Here is a 13,968-nt window from a genome sequence, read left to right as displayed (position 1 = left end):
ATATATATATATATATATATATATATATTCATTCCCTTGACCATTGATCGCTTTAAAATTTGACACTCACGATCGGTTCTTTGGTTTCTTGTTAGTAATAGTTTTCTATTGAATTTCATCATATATATATATATATATATATATATATATATATATATATATATATATATATATATATATATATATATATATATATATGTGAGAATTCATTTGAGACGGACATAATTTTGTGACACCGTGAAACCAAATTTTTTCAATGAAATATTCTAATATTCTATTGTTCGTAAAAATAAAATAAGCAATACTAGAATATTCTAATATTCTAATAATTTTGAGACGGACATAACATTATATGTTTTAGAATATTTCGATGTAAAACATGTTAAAATTATTGTTTTAGAATATTAGAATATTACACATATTTTGATTTTTATAAACGCTAGAATATAAGAATACTTCACTAAAAAAAAGGTCTTACGGTCTAATAAAATTAGTCCGTCTCACATGAACCTGACTATATATATATATATATATATATATATATATATATATATATATATATATATATATATATATATATATATATATCAAAGTTGGAAAGTGAGTATATGTTACTATTCATTTCTTTTATTATTTTAGAGTAATATATATATATATATATATATATATATATATATATATATATATATATATATATATATATATATATATACACATCAAAGTTGGAAAGTGAGTATATGCTACTATTCATTTCTTTTATTATTTTAGAGTAACAATGACAAAGCAAAGTAATTTATATAGACAAAACTGCATTTTTGGTACTTAGTGGTTATCCAAAAAATGTGGATAAGGTCCAAAATATTTTCAATTGCATGGTTGGTCGAAAACAAGAAACTTTTTGTGGTTTTGGTCATTGGACTTAACTCTCGTCTATTTCTTTCCGTTTAGTGTACCACGTGCCCTCCATGTGAGGGTAATTTCGTCTTTTCATCAGTATTGCACATTACCGCCAATTGAAATCTCTACAGGCTGTTTGTGTATATCATCCCTAATTATCAATTACCTACTCGTATTCCTTCACCCACCTTTGACGATGTGAAAATAAATAAACCCTAATCACAAACCCTTTTCTTGATCGAGCTTCAATCTGTTGTTGAAATTACACAAATGGTTCTCACAATGTGGTCCATCAGAGCACACGGTGAAGAAATTGATCCCAACCAAATTTATGGTAAGATGCTCTGTATTTGATCACGTTCTTACACTTTTGAAATCTAAAAATCTTTTTTCATTTTTAAGCTAGACATACCACCATGTTCAGTATTGAACTTCATCATGGTGGGAAGTTCACAAAGTTTCCAGGCATCAAGTATATTTTGGACTAAGAGCTATAGGTAATGATGATGATGTATGTAACCTATCAAAATATGTGAGTGAGAACAAACTAATAAAAGTCTACACATATCATGGTGAAACAACGTTAGTTACCTATTTCATGCCCCCCTAAATGATCCTAGAAGGGTTATAATAGAAGAGATATAATATGAGGAACCACCTCAACCCGTATCCCCTATTCTTGGTCCTCACTTGGTGGAATTTGAAGTTTGTAAGGGCGAAGTAGGGTTGACCTTGGCAAGTTATGGGTCTTTCACACCTACGTTGAATAGGGGCATAGGTTGGAAACCTACCCAAGGTAGCTTATCATGTAGTAAAAAACGTTTCTTGGATTGGGTAGACAAAGGAGGAATTGGGTTGTTGAAGGTGAGCAAGTTGACTTTGTGACTAATAATGTTGATGTATAAATGGTTAAAAACTCAGTGAATGAGGGTGTAGAGGAGGGAAATACTACTGCATATGAGGTTGTAGAGGAGGGGCATATTATTGCAAATAAGGGTGTATAGGAGGGGTGTACTGCTGTGAATAAGCAACACCAGTCAAATGAAGTCCCTTTTGAAAACAACTATAGTGTAAAAGAGGAGATGTTGGAAGATTTTGACCCTTTCTATGAGGTTGAATATAATAAAAGTATTCCAAAAAATCATCCAACATAGCTGATGTAGATACAAGTGGTGATGATGATTCACACAGCAGTGAAGATAGTGACTTTATGGTTTATGAAGGTAACCTAATTCCTGATATTGAACTAGACATGGAGAATTTCACATGAGTATAGACACATAATCAGAGTACTTAGGGAGTGAGCATAAGTTTCATGAGTGTAATGATGTTGAAGAGGAAGTAGAGGATGTAAAGGTTATTAACAATGATGAATGGGATTCTATGGGTGAAGATTCAGATAATGATAGGAAAAGAAGGGAAAACATCAAATAGTTAGGAAAGGAGAGAATGTGTTCTCAGGGTGAAGTGCACAAGGTATCCTTCCATGTAGGACAAAAATATAACTCAAAAAAAGAGCTAAAGGAAAAAAAAATTATATGCATGAATTGGAGACTAGAAGAAATATTTATTTTACAAAAAATGAAAAACATAGGTTGATAGATGTTTTTAAGGGAATTGTGGTAGTCAATGCAAGTGGGGTTGGTGGACCTACCAGAAAAAAGGTAAAACACAAAGAAGTAATTGAATAAAAGGCCAAGTGTACTTGGAGACTCCACACATCTATGCAAATGATAATGCGTATTGGTTTGTAAAGACATATAATCGCAATCAGATCTGCCTTCAATCCCGAAAAATCAAATCTTTCATTACCACCTTCATTTCGAAATAGATTATGGATCAGATTGAATCAAATCCCGGAGTGCCAATTCGTGCAATGCAAGAGGAGCTACAGAGGAAGTATGAGGTTAGTATTTCGGGTGACATGGTTTTTAGGGCTAAAGCTCTCGCAACAAAAATGGTGGTTGGAGGCTATAATAAATAATATGTAGCTTTAAGATATTATGTATTAGAGTTACAAGCAACAAATGTGGATACAACTGTGAAAATTCAAGTGGAGTCTAAGCCTAACTGTAACAACTCAACCAGGCAATTTAAAAGGATGTATGTGTGCTTAGGAGCTTTGAAGAAAGGGTTTAAGATTAGGATGAGGGATTTTCGGGGTTTGGATGGTGCCTTCACGAAAGGACCATTCCCAAGTCAGATTCTTACAACTGTTGGGGTTGATTCCAATAATGGAATCTATCCCCTGGCATATGCAATTGTGGAGACTGAGAACACTAATTGCTAGAAATGGTTTTTGGAATGTCTTGGAGATGACTTGGACATGTATGCTAAGTTAAACTTCACATTTATCAGTGACAGACAAAAGGTACTTTTCTGGTTAACATATTTTATTAGACAAAAAAGTTATATTTACATACTAATTTAGCTATTTACTTCATGTAAACATGGTCTCATACCTGCTATTGCACACTTATTTCCTTGTGTTGAACATAGATATTGTCTAAGGCATATCTATGAGAATATGAGAAAATTATGGAGGACTACAGAGTATAAGGAACGTTTGTGGAATTGTGCTAAAGCCACAACCATCCCAGAGTTTGAAACACTTATGACATTCAGATCCTATGACGTGGAAGCATATGAATGGCTTATGAAAATCCCTCCCTATTATTAGGCTAGAATCCATTTCTCAGGTAATTACTTATTTGTATAATTTTATATATTTACATTATTTTCCATTGATTTTACTTACCAATATGTATTATATAATACCAGGTCGGGCAATGTCATATATGTTTTTAAATAATTTGTGTAAAGTTTTGTTAGGTGTCTCAAACCCAACAAATCAAGGGGTACAAAAAGACTCCAAGAACACTGTTACATTGCACTAAAAATGTAATACAATGTAAGCAGGGTCGATCCATACACACACGGGACAAATAATTATACCTCTTTGCGTAAGGTACAAATGTGATCATAAAAGAGGGGGATTTAAATGAAATGATTCAAACAAAGTACTAAAATAATAAGTAAGCAATTGATTAAGTGAAGTGAATTCAAGATTTATAAATACTCCAACTCTATGCAAGACTAATTAGCAATGTGATTCAAAGTATGAAATGATATTTGTTTAATTCTATCTAAGTTGGTATTTAGAAATGCTAACAAGCTCTAGCAATTCTTCTTCACCATTTTAATTAATCAAAATAAGCTCTTTGATTAATTCTAAACTAACAAATCTAACCTAAACAAGCTCTTAGAATTAGGTCGAAAGATTGCATTATGCTTTATGTGAATTTAACCAACCGCATTCATTGCTCCTCATAAGCACGAGAGTGTAAGAATGTGTGAATTTGATTTACACTAGAATCATTGTAAGTAATACGATTTGATGCTTGTTACTTGTTCTATTTTACAAAATAATTACGGATTTTGCATAATAGATAACTTAAACAATTTAACCCTAACTCAATTGGCCAAAAAGAACTAGAATTGAAATCAAACTTTCAATTAAAACAAAATCAAATTCACTAGATAGCATTTAAAATTAAACATCAAGTCACATGATTTATGTCACACATAACAGTCAATACATGAGGTTGGAGAGTCTAGGGTTCTAGCCACACATGACTAGAACAAAACACAAATCTAGAAATTAAATTTAAAGTCTTACAAATTGAAATCCAAAGTAAATCCAAGTGCTTCCAAGTATTAATTCCCTTCCAAATCTTCCAAAAAATCGCCCCCCCCCCCCCCCCCCCCCCCCGGAACTCCTAAAATCAACTTAACTTCTAATGTAACCAGTTACACCCTTTCTAGAAAGAAGAAAAACTGTTTTTTAAATCATGACCATGTTTACACGACCTGTGTAAATTAACACTACCATTTACACGGCCCGTGTAAATACAAAAGTACGTTGTGTAATATGGTCAGGCCTTCAAAGTATAATGCTCAAGAGTCTTCGTTTACACGGCCCATGTAAACACAAGGCCTCCATTTACACGACTGTGTAAGTCTCTGAAAAGCCAAAATCTTCATTCTTTGATATCTCTATCCTTGATGCTTCGTAAGTCCCAAAATTTTGTCTGCAACTCTTATTAACCTCCTCAAACAAGATCCTACCTCCAAAAGTCCCTGAAATATCACATAAGTGTATGAATGAAATTGCCTCATGAAAAATCCCGAAAAACATGCAAAAAGCATAAGTTTAAGCCTATATGGAATGCACTTTTATGAAATAAAGCTACAAAATGGGTACATAAAATGCACCTAACAAATCTCCCCAAGCTTGAACCTTTCTTGTCCCCAAGGAAGAAAAAGAAAAATTTAGACTACAGAAAATAAAATAAAAGATAAGAAACAAAAATGAAAATCAAAACTTTTGAAACTTAATGCAAAAATCAAGACAAACATGAAAAAGATCCAACCTAATTAACCTTGTTTTTGTAGCATAGTTGAGAATGTACCTATCGTGCCTTGAATCAACTTGGCATTTGTCTTAAAATATTATATAGCAATGGAAATAAGACTTTGGCCACTCCATAATACAACTCAACAGAATCAAAGATCACAACACTTGTTCCCTTTCAATAGCATCAAGTCAATTCATGGAACAAATTATGGTTTTACTCTCGTGAAAATGTATGTGATAAAAATATGCTCAATCATCTTTATTTTACAAAATATAACAATGACCGACTCCAACTATTTGTTGATTAACAACAATCTTTTTCTAGAAAAAAACTTTTCTAAGAATTACCTAAAATTTACCCAAATTGGTTACAAATTTCTAATCACTTACACTTGTGAAAGTAATTAACAGTCAGTCCCAATGTTATAAGTTCAAGTCCAAGTCCAAAGGAATCTTTTGGCAGCCAAACATTTTTTCTAAACATATTATTCAATTAAACTATAAACATAAATATATACAAACTATCTAATTATATTTTTCTATAAATAAAGTTCATGGCTTTCTTTGAAATCCATGTAACGGGCTTCCAACCAACACATCCAGTCCAGATGACCTTAGTGTGCTAGATTTAAAAAGATCCCTTTGGGTTTACTTGCCCGAACCTCAAAGGCCACATATTAGCTTTATTTGAATATCTATATATATCTATATTTTTTTGTTATTGTTAAGTTCACGACTTTCTATGGAACCCGTGTAGTGAACTTTCAATCCAACCAGTCCCAAACAATTCAGCTTTAGGCGGTTAGGTGTAGAACACCCCTCGGAGTTTACTCATTCAAATCACAAAGGTCATAGATTAACTTAATAATAATTTTTTTTTATCAAAAACTAGGATAACACATAATACTCTTATCAATTTATTTGCTAGGCTTATTTTTTATATTTTTGTCCTTGACTTTTCTATTGTGGGACATCTCACGGTCTATTACTGTGAGAGGCTTCTAGACATTTTTCGGGGGACTAAAGTCAACATGCAAAGACCCGTAAGTATAGTTGGAAACTATGTCCCCAAGCAGGGTATATAAAAGGGAATTGGTAGAAATGACTTTTTAGAGCGCTGGAAGGCTCGAGACACTGAAATTTTATATTCTTTTTATGCTTTCTTGAATTTGGCATTTTGGGACCAATTAAGCACTTACTACTCATAAGACTGGTCACGTATCCTAAAGATTGACTCATACCTATCGTTATGCTTCGGTGTTGACAACCTTTTCATTTTCTGTTTTGCAAAAGTAGCTTCGGTAGGTGTGTCCATGTGCGATTAGCTTGCTTTGAGATTTTCAATAAAAAGAGCAAGTCTAATCTCAAGGCATACGAGTCACTTACTAGCTCAACTCTTTGAGAAGATTTGGCTACTTGGGATTGGATCAAAATAAACATAAAATAAAAAAAATTGATTTTTTTTATATGAATGTAATGCAAAATTTGAGATGCAAAATGCAAAAAATATTAAAAATAGAATAGAAATAAAATCTTTTTGGTTTTGATAAAATTGAGATGCAGAAAATGAGAGCAAAATAATTAAAAAAATAAAAAAAATGAAAATTATACAATATGTACAAAACTGCAACCTACATGCAATAGGGTCTATTTGCATGGATGTATGCCCCTCCCTAAGCTGAAAATATAGCATCATCCTCGATGCTTGGAGAGAGGCATAGGTTGCCTATTGAGATCCGGGCGGTGGAGGATGTGGTGGGAACTGTGGGGGTAGGAGGGTTGATAATCAGTAGGATAATATGGGGGCCATTGGGGTTGGGATGATGATGGTTGTTGTAGCGGAAGGACCAGTACATGGTAGAGATTGCTAATCAAGTAATGCAAGTTGCGGTTATGTTTCTCTTGATCGGCCCATCATTGATCAAATTCAGCCCACTGCAGCTCCTATTGGGCCTAACGCTCCTCCTAAAGATTACTGTAGTCTTGAAACTTGGAGGTGTGTTCACCAACACCTGTATAAATCTAGCCTACCTCCTGCTGAAGACTCGTGTAATGGTGGTACCATCATGTAAACTCACCCATGTAAATGTTGTGTTCGGGAAAAGGAATGGGGTGAGACGATCTAGCGGCACCTGAAGTTGGAGCAGGGGAGCAGGGGTGGTGGTTGGAGTTCTACGGGCTGTAGTAACACCCAAGTTGGACTGGTGGCGCCAATTTGTAGATGGGATGTCATTGACCAAAGCGAGTATCTTCATATTTCGGCTGTCAATTCGTATATACTCTCTACCATCTATGGTCCAATGAACAACCCCATTGGGATGGCAGTAAAAGAGGTGCATAGTATCCATAACATCAATAGATAAATGAGTGCGGCCTGGAATTATGTTAGTATGGTTGTTGGGTAGGTGGAGACCAAGATGTTCAACTATAATTGAGACCATTCCTCCACAGTGAAGCTGGCCACCATTGCTCATGGAGTTTCTGAGCAGTTTTTGGATTACCCAACACCCGAAATGAGGAACTTCCTTTGGCTTGTGGATCATGCACCATAGGACTTCCAATTCCTTCTTGTTTGCTTTGCTAATATCTTCTTGAGGGAACAAGAGAGAAGCAATGATCCGGTGGGTGGCCTTAAGGATCGAATGTATGATACTAGAAGCCTTTGTTGTACTTGATTGAAACTACCCTTCACAAGAGATGCTTGTCAAAAATCCTCCGCAGTTTTGCTCAAATATGACATTTTTTCTACCATTTTCCATATACACATCCTTTTTTGCTTTAGGAGCACCAATAATGTTGCAAAGGGTGTCAGCATGAATCTGATGTGATTGGTTGAGTAGAATGAAAGGTGAGGATGTGTGTTTGGTAATCAAAGGTGATGGAGGACAAGAGTTCCAACATAGGCGTTTGGTAACTCACGACATGGAGATTCAAGAGACCTTCCCAACCTATGTTCTTCAAAAGTTTGTGGACTCCCTTGTAGATGTAAAGGTCCTTAAGGGTTTGGATATACTCAAATTTTTGAGCTTCTTTACCCTTTATATAAGGCTTGAGTACATAATTTCTTGTGGATTGGACTAAAAAATAAGACCAATTTCATAGGGGTTTTCCATGGGACCTTGGTCTTGTTCATCATGAGTCTCTTGACCACCCATATTAGAGGTCCTAACTCTAGCCCTTTTACTACGGGAAGCCATTATCCAATGAATTCAACAAAGTTTTTCACACAATGTAGGACAATTTTAAACTCTAGATTATGCACAAAAACTGGAAATACCACCAAAAATCACCCCAAAACGTGGTTCTAACTATATGCACAAAGAAAAGAGTTTGGAACAATTATACCAAATTTGTGCTTGTAAATGATGTTAGGGTGATGTCCAATGCTTCCCCAAGATTTCCCCATGCTTATCCTACAAGAAATTACAAAGATTAGCATGAAATTCGGAGACCTAAAAATTCTAGGGTTTGCTCAAAACCCCCAAAATCGGCCATTGGAGGGTGAAATTGAGATGCAAGACAAAGAAGATGAAAAAAGAGAAGAATTTCATATCTTGGAGTTTGATTTTTGGAGCAAAATTGAGGAAGATGGAGTGTTCTTGAGGATTTTTTTGAAGGGGGAAATAAGGAGAAGAGGATGCGCAGGTTTTTGTGAAAAATAAGTGAAGAAAAATCAGAATTTGTTGTTTAAAAATCACAGCCCTGTATTTGTGTTTACACGAGCTGTGTAAATGGTAGGCATGAATTTATGCGGGCCGTGCAAATGATATATCTGAACACACAGCACGACCGATTACACGGGTTGTGTAAACGTTAGGCATATGTTTACACGGTCGTGTAAATCTCTGAGATGGCAAAAAAAATCGATTTTTCATTTTTTCAAATTGCAACCCGCTAATTCGTTACTGCTTGGAAAATGATTTTTTAACCTCTTTGAACATGAAAAACAACTTGAAAGCTTAAAAACGAAGAAAATATGATGAGAAAATGAGAAATAAAGGAAAGGACAAAAATACCCCCGGGTTACCTCCCGGTTAGCCGCCCGTTTTTTTATGTCGTTGGCTCGACTTGGACCCTGAATATGCTTCATTCTTGACATGTGGGGCTCTTAACCACTTCCATCTGTTCGTTATTCACTTGGAATCCTTCATAATATGATTTCAATTTATGGCCATTTACTTTGAAAATCTTCCTAGTTTGTTGGTTGGTGATTTCTACTGCACCATGGTCAAAGACATTTGTGACCACAAAGGGACCAACCCATCTTGATCTTAGTTTCCCTGGTATTAACTTGAATCTTGAGTGGTAGAGCAACAATTTTTTACCTTTTGTGAAGGTTTTTAAGGAGATCATCTTGTCATGATATGCTTTGGTCTTCTCATTGTAGATCATTTCACTTTCATAAGCCTCATTTCTAATCTCTTCCAACCCTTGAATGTCCAACTTCCTTTTGTTGCCTGCTTCATCTTCATTCAAATTGAATTTCTTCATAGCCTAAAAGGCTTTGTGTCCAAGTTCAAATGGAAGGCGGCATGGTTTCCCAAACACTAGCCGATATGGGAACATACCAATAGGGGATTTGAAAGCAGTGCGGTATACCCATAAGGCATCATCCAACCTTTTACTCCAATCCTTACGGTTTGGATTGACTGATTTCTCCAAAATTCCTTTGATTTGCCTATTGGAAACCTCTGATTGCCTATTGGTTTGGGGATGATATGTTGTTGAGACTTTACGAGTCACCCCATACTTTTTCAAGACGACTTCAAGCATCCGGTTGCAAAAATGAGTCCCACGATCACTTATCAAAGCTTTTGGAGTTTCAAACAGGGAGAAAATCTATGTTTTTAGGAAATCCACAACAACTTTGGAATCATTAGTACGGGTGGCATTGGCCTCCACCCATTTGGACACATAGTCCACAACCAATAAAATATATATATATATATATATATATATATATATATATATATATATATATATATATATATATATATATATACATACAACCAAAAGAGGGCGGAAATGGTCCCATAAAGTCAATATCCCACACATCAAATATCTCACAAACCAAGATGGGGGTGAGAAGCATTTGATTCCTAAAAGTTAAGGATCCGGATTTTTGGCACTTATCATAATGTGCACATAGCACATAAGAGTCATAAAAAATGGTGGGCCAATATAATCCGCTTTCTAGAACTTTTCTAGTTGTCATTTGGGGTCATAAATGACCTCCACAAGCATAGGTATGACAAAGTTAAGGATGGGTTGTAGCTCTTTTTGCTCAACACATCTTCGGATCATTTGGTCTACGCAATACTTCCAAAGATATGGCTCATCCCATACATACCTCTTCACCTCCTTCTTGATTTTGTTCTTTTGCCAACGTATGGATTCCAGTGAAACTGATTTGTGACCAAATAATTGACAATGTTCACATACCATAGAGTTTCCTTGATAACTAACAAATGCTCATCTGGGAATATGTCACGGATTGGTGTGGTATCTCCGGGTGGCACAATACGACTGAGATGATCCACGACCAAATTCTTTTTACCCACTTTTATCTTTGATTTCTATATCGAACTCTTGCAGAAGCAACATCCACTGTATGAACCTTGGCTTCGAATCATTCTTGAGTAGTAAATGCTTTATAGCTGCATGGTCCGATTAGATAATCACTTTGGTCTCGATGAGGTACTGTCGGAATTTCTCCAATGCAAAGAAAATCGCTAACAAATCCTTCTCTACTATGGTGTAATTGGTTTGAGCACTATCCAAAGTCTTGGATGCATAGTAAATTACATGATAAGCTTGGTCCACATTTTGTCCTAAAACCGCCCCAATCATGGTGTTGCCAGCATCACACGTGATCTCAAATGGAAGATCCTAATTTGGCGGTTGAATGATGGGGGCAGATGTCAACAAATCCTTCAAATGATCAAATGCATTTTTGCATGCATCACCAAACTCAAAATCTGCTCTTTTTGTAGAAGTTGACACATCGGCTCTATGATTTTGGAAAAGTATTTGATGAACCGTCGATAAAAACCTGCAAGACAAAGAAATGAACGCACTTCTTGAACACTTGTTGGGTATGGTAAGCTCTTAATGACATCGATTTTTTTCCTTTTCAACTTCTAAACCTTTTTGTGACACCACATGTCCAAGTATAAGCCCTTGTCAACCATAAAATGACATTTTTCATAATTAAGGACTAGATTTGTGTCAATGCACCTTTGTAAGATTTTGGTGAGATTTTGCAAACATTCATCAAAAGAATTTCCATAAACAGTGAAATCGTCCATGAAAACCTCTATGATATTTTCAACATATTCTGAAAATATGCTCACCATACATCTTTGAAAAGTCACAGGTGCATTGCACAAGCCGAAGAGAATGCGTCTATACACAAAGGTACCAAAAGACATGTGAATGTGGTTTTCTCTTGGTCTTATGGGGTAACTGGAATTTGGTGAAACCCAAAGAAACCATCAAGGCAACAATAGTGAGATTTCCCGGCCAATCTTTCCAGCATTTAATCGATGAATGGTAAAGGGAAATGGTCTTTGCGGGTACAAGCTTCAACTTTCTATAATCAATACAAACCCTCCACCAATTTTGCACACAAGTGGGTACCAAATCCCCTTCGGAGTTTTTGACAACTATGACTCCAGCTTTTTCGGGACAACTTGCACGGGACTTACCCATTTCATATCAGAAATGGGATAGATTTTACCTGCATTCAAGATCTTCATGATCTCCTTTTTCACCACCTCCATCATTGGTAGATTCAATCTCCTATGGACTTCACGAGTTGGCTTAAAGTCCTCTTCCACCAATATTTTATGCATGCATAATGATGGACTTAATCCTTTATGTCTGCAACGGTCCAACCAATAGCCTCCTTGTACTTTTTCAAACTTCCAATCAACTTTTTTTCTACTTCTTTGGCTAGCTTGGTTGAAATTATCACTGATAATGTCTCTTCCTCTCCAAGATAGACATACTTGAGATGGTCAGGAAGAGTCTTCAAGTCAAGACTCGGTGATTGTACTATGGATGGAAGGAGTTTCGGATTGGAATTTTTGAGCTTCATGCGGGGTGGATCAACTCTCATAGGTTGTGCTTTTTCCAAGGAGTTGATTGTTTCAATTAATTCGTCCTCAAAAGTATACTTATTAGCCATATTCTTGATCCCTGTCTCATGAAAATGCTTGCTCAAGATGGTAGTTAGGACATCTTGGCTTGACAACTCAAAACAATCGTCAGTACATGAATCAATAACATCTATGAAGTTTAAGGAATGAATATCATTAGGATAACGCATAGCCTCAAAGATAGTAAATTTGATCGCCTTGCCATCGAACTCCATAGATAAAGTACCATTTGCTACATCTATTTTTGTTTTTGTGGTACTCAAGAAAGGTCTCCCCAAAAGGATGGAGCTCGATTGTAGGTGTACCAAAGATCGGTCCACAAGTTTAATGATGACTCTGGTTTTTGATAAAGGTCCAATTCCCATTGTTTTATAGCTTGCATAGGGTAAGACATTAATTGATTCCCAAAGGTCTAGCATGGCACATGACATAAAAAGGTTACTCATTTTACAAGAAACCGTGAATACACCCGGGTCCTTGAATTTTTAGGTAGTTGTTTTTCTAAAACGGCGGACACATTTTCTACTACTTTCACCATTTGATTTCCTTTGAGCTTTTTCTTAGATGTGCAAAGTTCCTTTAGGAACTTAGCATATCTAGGAATTTGTGTGATAGCATCTAATAGGGGGATTTTGATTTCAACCTTTTGGAACATTACCATGATTTCGTCATCTTCCCGTTCTCTCTTTGTGTTTATTAGCCTTGAAGGAAATGGGGCCGGTGTGACTTTTGCTTTAATGTCATTTCGAGTTTTTGGATTTGAAGTATCATTCTTTTCATTCTCTTGGACATCTTCCTCCACTTCAATATCCCTTTCTTCCTCTTCTTCATTTGGATTTCTAGGTCCATCATAAATTTTTTCCACCTCTTAAGGTAATGGCACATGCACTGTGCTTTGGGTTCTTTTCGATTTGAGATGGTAGCTTGTCTTGTGATTCCATCTTGCTTACAGATTGAGCAAGTTATGATACTTGTTGCTTCAAGCTTTTTATGCTTGTCGTGGTTTCTTGTTGGAAGCTTTGAGTGCTAATGGGAAAGCTTTTGACAATATCTTTTAATGACATGCTTGATGAACCTGTTTGTGGAGGTGGTTGTTGTGGATGCCTTAGCTGAAAATTTTGAGGTTGAAACGGTGGCTTTGTTGATTTTTAGGAAATGTGGTCTTTGTTGGTATTGATGTGGTTAACTTGGTTGATAACTTCCATGTTGATTTCCTCCCCAACCTTGATTGTTGTTCCATCTTTGGTCACCCCGTGGCTGCTCAAGTCCACTTTGATTTGACCAAAAATACCCTCCTAAAACATTTGCTTCCGCATAATTCTCATCTTTATGTTGAGGGCACATGTCGATTGGATGCCCCACTTGAGTGCAAATACCTCAAGGGCGGGGTATGGGTTGTACACATTTATCTTTAGCTAGCATCATAACCACATTTGTAAGCTCGGACAATTGAGCTTCAATTCGAGGAGTTTGGACTTCCTTTACACCTCGGGG

Source organism: Lactuca saligna, chromosome 7 (genome assembly GCF_052625555.1).
Source record: "Lactuca saligna cultivar CGN05327 chromosome 7, ASM5262555v1, whole genome shotgun sequence".
Classification (NCBI taxonomy): Eukaryota; Viridiplantae; Streptophyta; class Magnoliopsida; order Asterales; family Asteraceae; genus Lactuca; species Lactuca saligna.
The sequence above is the reverse complement of the archived record's forward strand: the minus strand, read 5'-3'. Positions refer to the sequence as shown.